Source organism: Rhinichthys klamathensis, unplaced genomic scaffold (genome assembly GCF_029890125.1).
Source record: "Rhinichthys klamathensis goyatoka isolate OS25496 unplaced genomic scaffold, OSU_Roscu_1.1 h1tg000595l_1, whole genome shotgun sequence".
Lineage (NCBI taxonomy): Eukaryota > Metazoa > Chordata > Actinopteri > Cypriniformes > Leuciscidae > Rhinichthys > Rhinichthys klamathensis.
The window spans coordinates 17,809-30,058 of record NW_026607051.1 but is presented as its reverse complement, the minus strand read 5'-3'; positions in this window follow the sequence as shown (position 1 = coordinate 30,058).

Sequence of the window (12,250 nt, the reverse complement as noted above, 5' to 3'; positions counted from 1 at the left end):
TGCATGGTAAATCCAAATCATCTAAGAAGTATTTTTTGTACTTCAGAGCCTAGTAAACATTCCGAACTATATAATTTCACATAGACCTGAATGATTCGTTAATTTGCTGTGGGTAGACTATACTTATATAGCATTAGTATTTTCGAAGCAATAGTATTATTGTTTTAATTAGAAGATATTTAAATAATTATTTTGCGGGGTTGAGAAAGGTCCCAGAGCCTTGATTCGAACTCGGGTCGCCCGAAGCACAACCGAACTACATCTTGAAGCACTGCCTACGAGGCTATCGGCTCTGACAGTTAGAAGACATTTAAATAAATGATATAATCATAATAAAAAAATATTATTTTATGAGTTATACAAGGCATTTTTTCAATAATACCTACAAAGGAAACAGACATAAATTTAAAACCATAGCCATCAGGGGTGGACTAGAAATCTGGAGCACTGGGAGTTTTCCCTGTGGGCAGTACAATGTGGAATGGCCAGTTGTTACTACAGTACATTCATGGTAAAAGATGGTGATTTGTAGATTGAAATGCCTGCATCGTTCATGGCACAATGTTTCTCGTGTTTGTAAGTGCATGCTGTTGAGAAAGTCAGCGCTGTTTCATCTGGTTTTAAACTAGCTTAAATTACAGAAACATTCATGTTCTTTGCTGAATTCAAGCACTTCTCACTGGATCTCACAGCGCTGTTTAGTGGTCACGTGATTGAGACCAATTCAAATGAGTAGCGCTGTTTTTTAACATTTATCAAACTTTTGTTATAATTGTATTGAGGAAAATTATATTGCGCTAATTATCATTATTGTTTTATCGCCCAGCCATTATTGGAAAACATGAATTCGGATGTCGAGCATGTTTAAGTAAAGTGTAAAGGATATGATAATGAAAGACTACAACTTATAGGCACTTAGAATTATAAGAGTTAATCAGTTTTCATTGAAGAATTTGTTAAACAAAGATGCAAGAGTGTTCAACATACTATTTAAATCTAATAAAGTTAATAAACAGGATTCAAGACTGAATATGAACATGTAAAGGTTTTGTTTTGTTGTTATTATTATTTAATTTCCCTTCAAGATCAATGCTCCACACTCCATCCCAGTTGGTGGCGGAATATGCAACAAAAGCTGGTTTGCCAACCACCATAAAACGTCAAAGAAGGAGGAATTTTTACAGGTGTGAGGTAAGCATCCATTTATAGTACCATCAGGTTTTGATAAACAAGATTACAACCATGCTCCTCACAATCATTTGTGTAAAACTACATTTTGTATAAGTATCATAAGTATTTCCTTTCTGGGTCAGTATTTGCCAGCCTTAATACCACAGTAACCTTTCATTCTTGAGCAATGAGGCAATTTTTTTTTTTTTTTTTTTTTTTGCATCAGGCCTATAGCCCTCATGAGCAGCAGAGCATTACACTGCCTGTAGCCTTCCAAATGATATTCTAACAATCAACCAAGCACCGTGCTGAGGCGGCCCATAATGGAGGCATAATTATCTACTACAAACAGTGAGGTAGAGAAACAGGAAAAAAAGAGAGAGAAATAATCATTGAGTATTGTGCTTCACAGCTCATTTTGCACATTCATCCTGCAAATCTGAATTGATTCCAATTTGCCTCCTCACTTAATAGTAACTGATTAACTGTTGGCGTAACTAAGCTTCTTAAGTTAACTCTTACACTTTTATCACCAGGGCATTGAGCTCAATAAAGCTCAATAGAGTAATATTACATAAATGAATCTTAACGGTCAGCTTTCATACCCCAGAGGCTTCTTTATAGAGATTGTATTGTTTAAATGACCACTGAAATAAGCAGAAATGCATAATTCGCATATAAGGCAAGATTTACTGCAGGAGTAGGCCTATTGAAGTTAGAGTCATGCAAGTGATGATGACTCTAGAACTGGGGCCTGATGTATAAACGTTGCATACGCACATAAAAGGCATTGAAATGTGCGTTTCCACGCCATATCGGGATTTATAAAAAATAAACTAGCCGTTAATATGTGCGCACGCAGCGCACTGTATGGACACTATGCGTACGCACTCTTTCACTGGAGTGAGCGTACTGAAGTAAACAGAATGATTTAAATTATTTTACATCTGATATACACATTTAGATTAAATATGCCACTCTCATTACTGTAAAGCACTTAAATTTAATTAAATCACTATCCAGAAGTTACAATATTTTTATATTAATGTAAATATAAATATTTAATGGATAGTGTATATGCGCTGATTTTGGACACTTTTCCTGTGGAATGATGTGTTTTAATATTTTAAATACAGCGAGGATTGCTTGGCGCATGATAGCCTACTTCCACTTTGAATTGTGTTCTAAATAGCAGAATAGCATATTTTCACGCGAAAAATGATCAATGATTACTGCACTTACTCCGTAAGCAGATAACAAGACAGTATGACAGACACTGAAGTACTCGCTCGGTGATCGAACGGTCCATTGGCCGGTTTGAATAAGTCCGATGACAGTAGGTTGTAAACCTCTGCTGCACGCAGGTGCTGTTGGTGTCATGCACAGACAGACAGTAGCCTAAAATAACCATTTTCAGAGTCTTCCCAATACAATACTGTTGTGGTGCAGCTCTGGGGCGGCACGCACTGCCATTCTGACCCTCTCGGACGGAGGAAACTGGTCTTATTATACTGCCAGTCTCGACCGTGAGGGGAAACGAGGAACGAGGCCCGGGGGCATCGAGTCCTGGTTTCCCCTCACCCAGCGAGAGACGAGAGTGACAAGGCCGCGGCCCTCACTGCCATCTGAGCGCTGGGGCCCGTGAACGACTCAGAGGAAGTGGACTGCTCATGGGTACCGCTGATTACAGGATAACCAGCGGCGGAACAGAAATGAAATTCTCCACCCGGCCCTCCCCCGGGGGAAGGAGTGGTGATGACACGCACTCCCAAAGAGCAGAACGTCACATACTCTGGGTCGCTCCTCTCAGGGTTGTTTCCCTTCCCTTTGCTGGGGGAAAACAAACTCCGAGCGGGCTGACTTTGAGGTGCTTCTGGACCACAGTGTGGACATCGTCTAACCGAGGGCCAGCGCTGTGACTAATCACGGTCAGTCACTAAGCACAGCTCAACCCCGAGTTAGAACTACGCACGTGCAGTGGTAGTGAGAGAGGAAAAACTTCTGCAGATTTAGGCATGTTTGGCTTGCCATATTGGCACCAAAATGCTTCCATACTGCCAAAATTCTTCACACACATCCAGGCGCTTTAGAACAGCCCAGGAAAGTGTGGCCGTTAAGTCTGAATCTTCAGCATGAGAACACACCATTATGATAGGAACTCAGCATCATTTTCAGAGTATAACCGCCCTCTCTCCGATGTAGCGATCGACATCTGTCCTCCCTGGGGCCCCGAATGAAATGCCTGGTCCCTCATGAGAAGGACCAGAAACCCATTCGAAAGCCTCGACGGCACACGGCACGCTGAGCTGCTCCAACCTTTACGAGAAAGGGGAGGCGCACAACGTGCCGTCCGGCACTTACACTCCTAAGAGAACATGAACCACCCACGAACACAATCTCAGCATGTTTGCGATGCGCTAGAGGAGTGAGTGGTTCGTGCTCACTGAACCCTCAGATCACCAATGTTATTCGCCAAAGCAGCCCTCCTCTGGTGCACCAGAAGAGAAACTGGATCGGGAAATAAGCAAAGGGACTCACCTCAGAGGCACGCGAGTCTTGATCTTGACCACGCATCTTGAGCGCCGAATGACGCGCGCTGGGTTGCCGTGACAACCCGCGCTGTCAGCCGGCGCTCGACGGCACACGGCACGCTGAGCTGCTCCAACCTTTACGAGAAAGGGGAGGCGAACAACGTGCCGACGTGGTCATGCACTCCTAAGAGAACATGAACCACCCACGAACATAGTCTCACACACTGATTAGGCATGTGAAACAATGAACGTGGCCGTCAAATAAGGACAGGAAACGATCGCATCCAGAAATACACAAGTGAAACGTCATCGTGAAAAGGACGCGATCTTCACTCGTGTTGCTCTTTCAGGAAGAAAGTACTCTCTCTATCGTGCTGAAGCACACAGGGACCCAACGCGGCAACACAGCGGGGAAACTGCAAGCCCGCTGTGCGCACTCAACCGTTTACCAGCTGTGAAAACAGCTTTTTGAATTAACAGCATATAGACGCAGCCGGCAGACAGGAAACCGCGCGGTCGCTGAAACGCCATCTCACCAACACAGAGAGATCCCCTCCCGAAACAGCAGACTCGTAGTTGTAAGAAAGATACATTTCTTAAAGCTCACTCACTCAGAGAGGACACAATCGGACGGCTCCGAAGCTAAAAGCATTGCGCAATGTTTACTTCCGCCCTTTATACCCGCGTTGGTAGGCGGGTCGCGGAATGCAAACCTTGCATGCCAATTTTCATTGGCTCGTTTTAATTCACTCGAAGGCAATTGGTCTCCCTAGCGTGATCCCAATTCGTCAGGGAACTCCCCGACGACACGTTGGAGTTCCCAGGACGAAAGGGAACTCATGTACAGAATCCCAAAACGTATTAAATTTTTTGCAGTTCCAAAAAATATGCATAATGGTACCCCTATGTGTCTTGAATCTATTGCACAAAGGATATGCACCAGAATAAATCTTGCTAAGGCGAACAGGGATCAAATATATTATTTGTATACATTTTTAATTTTGTTCAATTATTTTGTTACTAGAGACTGCAAAAAACAAAACAAAAAAAACAAAAAAAAACTTTTGTATATAATATCCCACTGATCATCATCAAAATTACAATCAAGATCTTTTTGACATACGCTTTTTAATTAAGTTAAAGGTGAGTCAGCTTGATCTCTTAAAATTGTATATATCTCAGACATTTTCCCCTTCAATATTGACATGGTCTCTAGAATGTTTTCTAATTTAGATAGTTCCGGTGAGATATGACCCTTTGCTAGGAGATCGTTTATCAAATGTCTAAGTTGTAAGTATTTGTAGAAATCTTTATTGTCAATGTCAAATTCATTTTTTAATTCAGAAAAAGATTTAAGGGTACCCTCTTTAAGAACTTGCTTAAAAGAAACAATGCCCTGATCTTTCCACTTTGTGAATAATGTCCTTCCCATAGAAGGTGGTAGATCTGGGTTAAAAGACAAAGGTGACAAAAAAATTTAATTTTCTGCCAGGCTTTCATTATATTATAAATCACATGTGTCTTTACACAGCCATTTACCTGTTTTATGTTATTAATATAGGATAGTGATGTTAATGATATGGGTAAATGGCCTGTTTCTCAATATTAGTCCACCGTGCATTCTCTCGAAAGTGTACCCAACTTATAATACATTTTTTTGTGCTGCCCAATAATATAATTGAAAGTCTAGAAGCCCTGGGCCCCCATTTTCTTTTGATTTGCATAAGGTTTTGATTTGCTTATTTAAAGTTTTGAACAATTATTTATTTAAATTGCATGGTAGAGATTATTTGCGCTGAATCCCACCTCTATCGTAAGAGCACTGAATCCCACCTCTATCGTAAGGCAGATATAAAAGAGATAGTCTAAGTCTAGATTGTCTATATTATTCCATATGCATTAACAAGCCTATTCAGTCTAGAAAGGCGCTCTGAGGTGTTAGAGGGATATTCTGAGAAAGATATAAAAATGTAAGCAATATATTCATTTTTAATATATTCATCCTCCCTATTACAAAGATTGGTAATGAGGTCCATTGTTCAGTTGACTTTGCTGCATTATCAAAAACAGAATCCTAATTTATTATAACAACATCTTCCACCTTTGGGGGTATTTTAGTACCCAGATATGTGAAGACTGTAAAAGTTTTAAACATGTTAGCATTACTGCTAGGATTATTCCCAGAAAATACAGAAAAACCCTATACAGAAAATCCCATTCGACCCTGTCGAATGCTTTCTCTTTGTCTAATGAAAGCGAAACAGTGTATATTCTTCCCCTCTGGTCATGCAAAATATTCAGTACCCTTCTAACGTTATGGCATCCTTGTCTGTTCAACATAAACCCATTTTGGTCATTCCCTACTAAGTATGGTAATACATTTTCTAATCTTCTTGCCAACATTTTACACAGGATTTTCTTATCCGAACTTAGGAATATAATTGAACTCATAGGGTGCATAATATTTTCCATTTATTATTAGGCGTTTAGGCAACAAAATAATTAAAGCCTTACTCATAGAGACAGGCAGCACATTCTTTTCAAAGGCTTCCAATAACATATAAAATGTTTAAAGATAAACTAATAAGACCTATTTTAGATATGTCTATGGGGATGAGGTCTGGTCCACGGCCTTCCCTGCTTTCATCAGATCGATAGCATCTACTACTTCTTGCAAACTTGTATCTTTTTTTCCCCTTCGATATGCATGGTAAATCCAAATCATCTAAGAAGTATTTTTTGTACTTCAGAGCCTAGTAAACATTCCGAACTATATAATTTCACATAGACCTGAATGATTCGTTAATTTGCTGTGGGTAGACTATACTTATATAGCATTAGTATTTTCGAAGCAATAGTATTATTGTTTTAATTAGAAGATATTTAAATAATTATTTTGCGGGGTTGAGAAAGGTCCCAGAGCCTTGATTCGAACTCGGGTCGCCCGAAGCACAACCGAACTACATCTTGAAGCACTGCCTACGAGGCTATCGGCTCTGACAGTTAGAAGACATTTAAATAAATGATATAATCATAATAAAAAAATATTATTTTATGAGTTATACAAGGCATTTTTTCAATAATACCTACAAAGGAAACAGACATAAATTTAAAACCATAGCCATCAGGGGTGGACTAGAAATCTGGAGCACTGGGAGTTTTCCCTGTGGGCAGTACAATGTGGAATGGCCAGTTGTTACTACAGTACATTCATGGTAAAAGATGGTGATTTGTAGATTGAAATGCCTGCATCGTTCATGGCACAATGTTTCTCGTGTTTGTAAGTGCATGCTGTTGAGAAAGTCAGCGCTGTTTCATCTGGTTTTAAACTAGCTTAAATTACAGAAACATTCATGTTCTTTGCTGAATTCAAGCACTTCTCACTGGATCTCACAGCGCTGTTTAGTGGTCACGTGATTGAGACCAATTCAAATGAGTAGCGCTGTTTTTTAACATTTATCAAACTTTTGTTATAATTGTATTGAGGAAAATTATATTGCGCTAATTATCATTATTGTTTTATCGCCCAGCCATTATTGGAAAACATGAATTCGGATGTCGAGCATGTTTAAGTAAAGTGTAAAGGATATGATAATGAAAGACTACAACTTATAGGCACTTAGAATTATAAGAGTTAATCAGTTTTCATTGAAGAATTTGTTAAACAAAGATGCAAGAGTGTTCAACATACTATTTAAATCTAATAAAGTTAATAAACAGGATTCAAGACTGAATATGAACATGTAAAGGTTTTGTTTTGTTGTTATTATTATTTAATTTCCCTTCAAGATCAATGCTCCACACTCCATCCCAGTTGGTGGCGGAATATGCAACAAAAGCTGGTTTGCCAACCACCATAAAACGTCAAAGAAGGAGGAATTTTTACAGGTGTGAGGTAAGCATCCATTTATAGTACCATCAGGTTTTGATAAACAAGATTACAACCATGCTCCTCACAATCATTTGTGTAAAACTACATTTTGTATAAGTATCATAAGTATTTCCTTTCTGGGTCAGTATTTGCCAGCCTTAATACCACAGTAACCTTTCATTCTTGAGCAATGAGGCAATTTTTTTTTTTTTTTTTTTTTTTGCATCAGGCCTATAGCCCTCATGAGCAGCAGAGCATTACACTGCCTGTAGCCTTCCAAATGATATTCTAACAATCAACCAAGCACCGTGCTGAGGCGGCCCATAATGGAGGCATAATTATCTACTACAAACAGTGAGGTAGAGAAACAGGAAAAAAAGAGAGAGAAATAATCATTGAGTATTGTGCTTCACAGCTCATTTTGCACATTCATCCTGCAAATCTGAATTGATTCCAATTTGCCTCCTCACTTAATAGTAACTGATTAACTGTTGGCGTAACTAAGCTTCTTAAGTTAACTCTTACACTTTTATCACCAGGGCATTGAGCTCAATAAAGCTCAATAGAGTAATATTACATAAATGAATCTTAACGGTCAGCTTTCATACCCCAGAGGCTTCTTTATAGAGATTGTATTGTTTAAATGACCACTGAAATAAGCAGAAATGCATAATTCGCATATAAGGCAAGATTTACTGCAGGAGTAGGCCTATTGAAGTTAGAGTCATGCAAGTGATGATGACTCTAGAACTGGGGCCTGATGTATAAACGTTGCATACGCACATAAAAGGCATTGAAATGTGCGTTTCCACGCCATATCGGGATTTATAAAAAATAAACTAGCCGTTAATATGTGCGCACGCAGCGCACTGTATGGACACTATGCGTACGCACTCTTTCACTGGAGTGAGCGTACTGAAGTAAACAGAATGATTTAAATTATTTTACATCTGATATACACATTTAGATTAAATATGCCACTCTCATTACTGTAAAGCACTTAAATTTAATTAAATCACTATCCAGAAGTTACAATATTTTTATATTAATGTAAATATAAATATTTAATGGATAGTGTATATGCGCTGATTTTGGACACTTTTCCTGTGGAATGATGTGTTTTAATATTTTAAATACAGCGAGGATTGCTTGGCGCATGATAGCCTACTTCCACTTTGAATTGTGTTCTAAATAGCAGAATAGCATATTTTCACGCGAAAAATGATCAATGATTACTGCACTTACTCCGTAAGCAGATAACAAGACAGTATGACAGACACTGAAGTACTCGCTCGGTGATCGAACGGTCCATTGGCCGGTTTGAATAAGTCCGATGACAGTAGGTTGTAAACCTCTGCTGCACGCAGGTGCTGTTGGTGTCATGCACAGACAGACAGTAGCCTAAAATAACCATTTTCAGAGTCTTCCCAATACAATACTGTTGTATTTGTGAGATGTGTACGAGTGTTACCTTTTTGGTAACACTTTACAATAATAGTACATGAATAATCATGTACTAATACCTGAATTAATAATTACTTTACTAACTAATGATGAGTTAAGACCTGTACTAATGAAGAACTAACCTTAACTACGACATGAGTCATATGAATTCCTCCATGAATATACCATCTTAACTACACATTAGTACATGCTTGTTAATTAATGCATTAATTAACATTTCGGGGTAAACTAAATCCAACATGTTCTAGATCAGAAGAAAGATGTACTAAAAGGGCACAATGTAAAATTGTTCATAAATGTGCCACCAGCAACTGTCACAAACATCAGTGAATGACACTAGATGTCTTGCAATGTTTACATTTAACCTTACTCATTGAACACACAATGATGCATTCATCATTAAAAACAATTTAATCTCATTCTGTTTTAAGTGATTCCACTGCTGCCATCAAGAGTGAAATACCTACACTAACATATTCATTAACAGATGCAATTTTCAAAATTAAAATCAGTGTTAGCACAGATGATGGTTATTTATGTGGTTATTTTATGGATTGGTTTACTGTCTTTATATCATAATGTAGTCGGATGTTAGTCAGTTAGGGTTCTTGCTCTTCTTTTGGGCCACAAAATGTGTCCATTTTCTAGAGCAAGTTTGATTGAGTTTACCCCGAAATGTTAATTAATACATTAATTAACAAGCATGTACTAACGTGTAGTTAAGATGGTATATTCATGCAGGAAATCATATGACTCATGTCGTAGTTAAGGTTAGTTCCTCATTAGTACATGTCTTAACTCATCATTAGTTCATAGTAAAGTAATTATTAATTCAGGTATTAGTACATGATTATTAATTCAGGTATTAGTACATGATTATTCATGTACTATTCCGAATTTTTTTATGTTTTGTCAGTGACAACTAGCTATTTACACGGCAAAAAATAAGGCCTGTTTCCATTAAAAATATATAAACCATCCTAAAATATAATCAGCCTGATCTCATGAACATGCGTCTCGATAGCACGCATTGTGTTTATCGTGCAATTTATACGCGAAAATGAGTTTTTACATGCATAGGATATGCACTTTATTGCGTGTAATCCACACCACTAATCCTAACCAAAAGTATAATACATACGTACCCCACACCACTACTAAACCTACCCTAAACCTACCCATGCGTATCATATGCACGTAAAAACTCACTTTCGCGTATTGGACAATAAACACAATGCGTGCTATAGAGATGCATTTAGTTTGACTTACCTGCTTCTAGACCTTCTAAATGGCATAAATTCGATTTGCAAGCAATTAAAAATAGCCTTTTTGGCCAGTGGAAAAGATTGAGAATAGCTCTTCTCTGAAAACTTTCTCTGAAATGTATTTTATACAATATTGATTTATTTATTCTAAAACAAGGCAAGGATACTGAATGATTTTTAGTAATGTAATGTGACGGCACATAGTCATTATCTCATAGTTTCCTAATCTCTTGTGTTAAACCTTGTATCACGTGGATAAAGCGGTTGTTAAAGTAACATTTAGAATAATTATGAACTTTAACGAAACAATATTGGAACATTTTGAAAAAAGGAAACATTTGTAAGACAATTGTCTTAAATTACAAACAAAAATTTGTTGCAAAAGCATAATGTGTATACATGTGCGTCAGTTTGGTCACTAACTGAAACAAAAATGCTTGTTGTATTCTGCTAGTCTGCTAGACCTTTCAACTATATATGATAAGTCTATCTGTCCAATGTACAATGATTTTACAGATCACATTTTCATGTAAAGCAGTTATTTTTTCACACTATGAAAATAGAGCACTTCTAATATGTCAGCAAATTTAAAAGCACTTGTTAAGTGATGGTCATATTACCTATATACACTTTAAATCCAAGCTTCTAAGCTTTAACACAACACCTACTTTGTGCTGGTTAAGCAAGTGGTTGTTAAGTAGTGTGTTAAGTAGTGTGATAACTTAGTAGCGTCCCACACTTCGAATTTAAGAGGTTCCACCTCAATCTATTTGGAAGGGGATGTGTGTCTATATTGGCCCCACATGCTTGAGTTGCCAAACAAACTGTAAGGATCAAAGTTGGAGAAGTGCTGATGCTAGTTGGGTCTTGGGGTCTGAAAGTTTCAAAAACTATGATCAGACCTATAACCACACCTTGTTGTGGAAGGTTGCAATAAAAAAAGCCTTTGGTCACATCAAACAGCAATCTCATGCACCAACAGTTTGTCAGGCGTTACTGAAATTTTCAGTGGGACTGGGTTTTATAGTCAGATGTGACCAAAATAAAACTTTTGGAAAAACACCAGAGATGGATTTGGCATAGAAAGAAACCATGTAGAAAAGTACCTCATCCCAACTGTGAAATATGGTGATGGATCTTTAAAGGGGTGATGAACTGAGAAATCAAATTTTCCTTGAGCTTTTGACATCTAAGAGGTCATCAAATTATAAGAATATCCTGTAAGTTTCAGAACTGAAAACGTCCTTGTTAGTCCAATTAAAGCTTTTATTGACACCAGGCTCAGCAAACGATTCGTTTTTCAAAGTGGGGAACTATGACGACAAAGAGGATAAAACACCACCCCCGCAGAAGAAGATCAACGCCTACTTCAACACGGCCGCTGTAGCCCCGCCCACCGATTCGCGCATTACACGAAACTCATTATAATATGCAAAACTGTTATCCACTCACAGCAGTGGGCGTTTACTTCCAAGTCTTCAATGCAAGATGCCCATAAAAACCGAGCGTTTTTGAGCTAGGCTCAAAACTAGGGTAGAAAATAGCCTATTACTTATTCATTTTGATGTTTTTGAATGTAAAAACCAAGCGAACGTCATAAGTTGACCTCAGACAACAATATAAAACAATTTTAAAAGCCAGTTCATGACCCCTTTAATGCTGTGGGGCTAATTTTATTTCAAAGAACCTGGATTAGTTGTTAGAATACACAGTATCATAAACTCCATCAAGTACCAGCAGATATTAAATCAACACCCGACTAACCCTGTCAGGAACCTTAAACTGGGCCATGTACATAGCAAAACCTGTTGGATGAGCTAAAGAAAAGAGTGCATGAGCATCGACCTCTGAAACTGAACGATCTGGAGAGATTCTGTATGGAGGAATGGTTTTAGATCTCATGCCATATGTTCATAAACCTTATTACGCATGATATGAGATGATCCAGA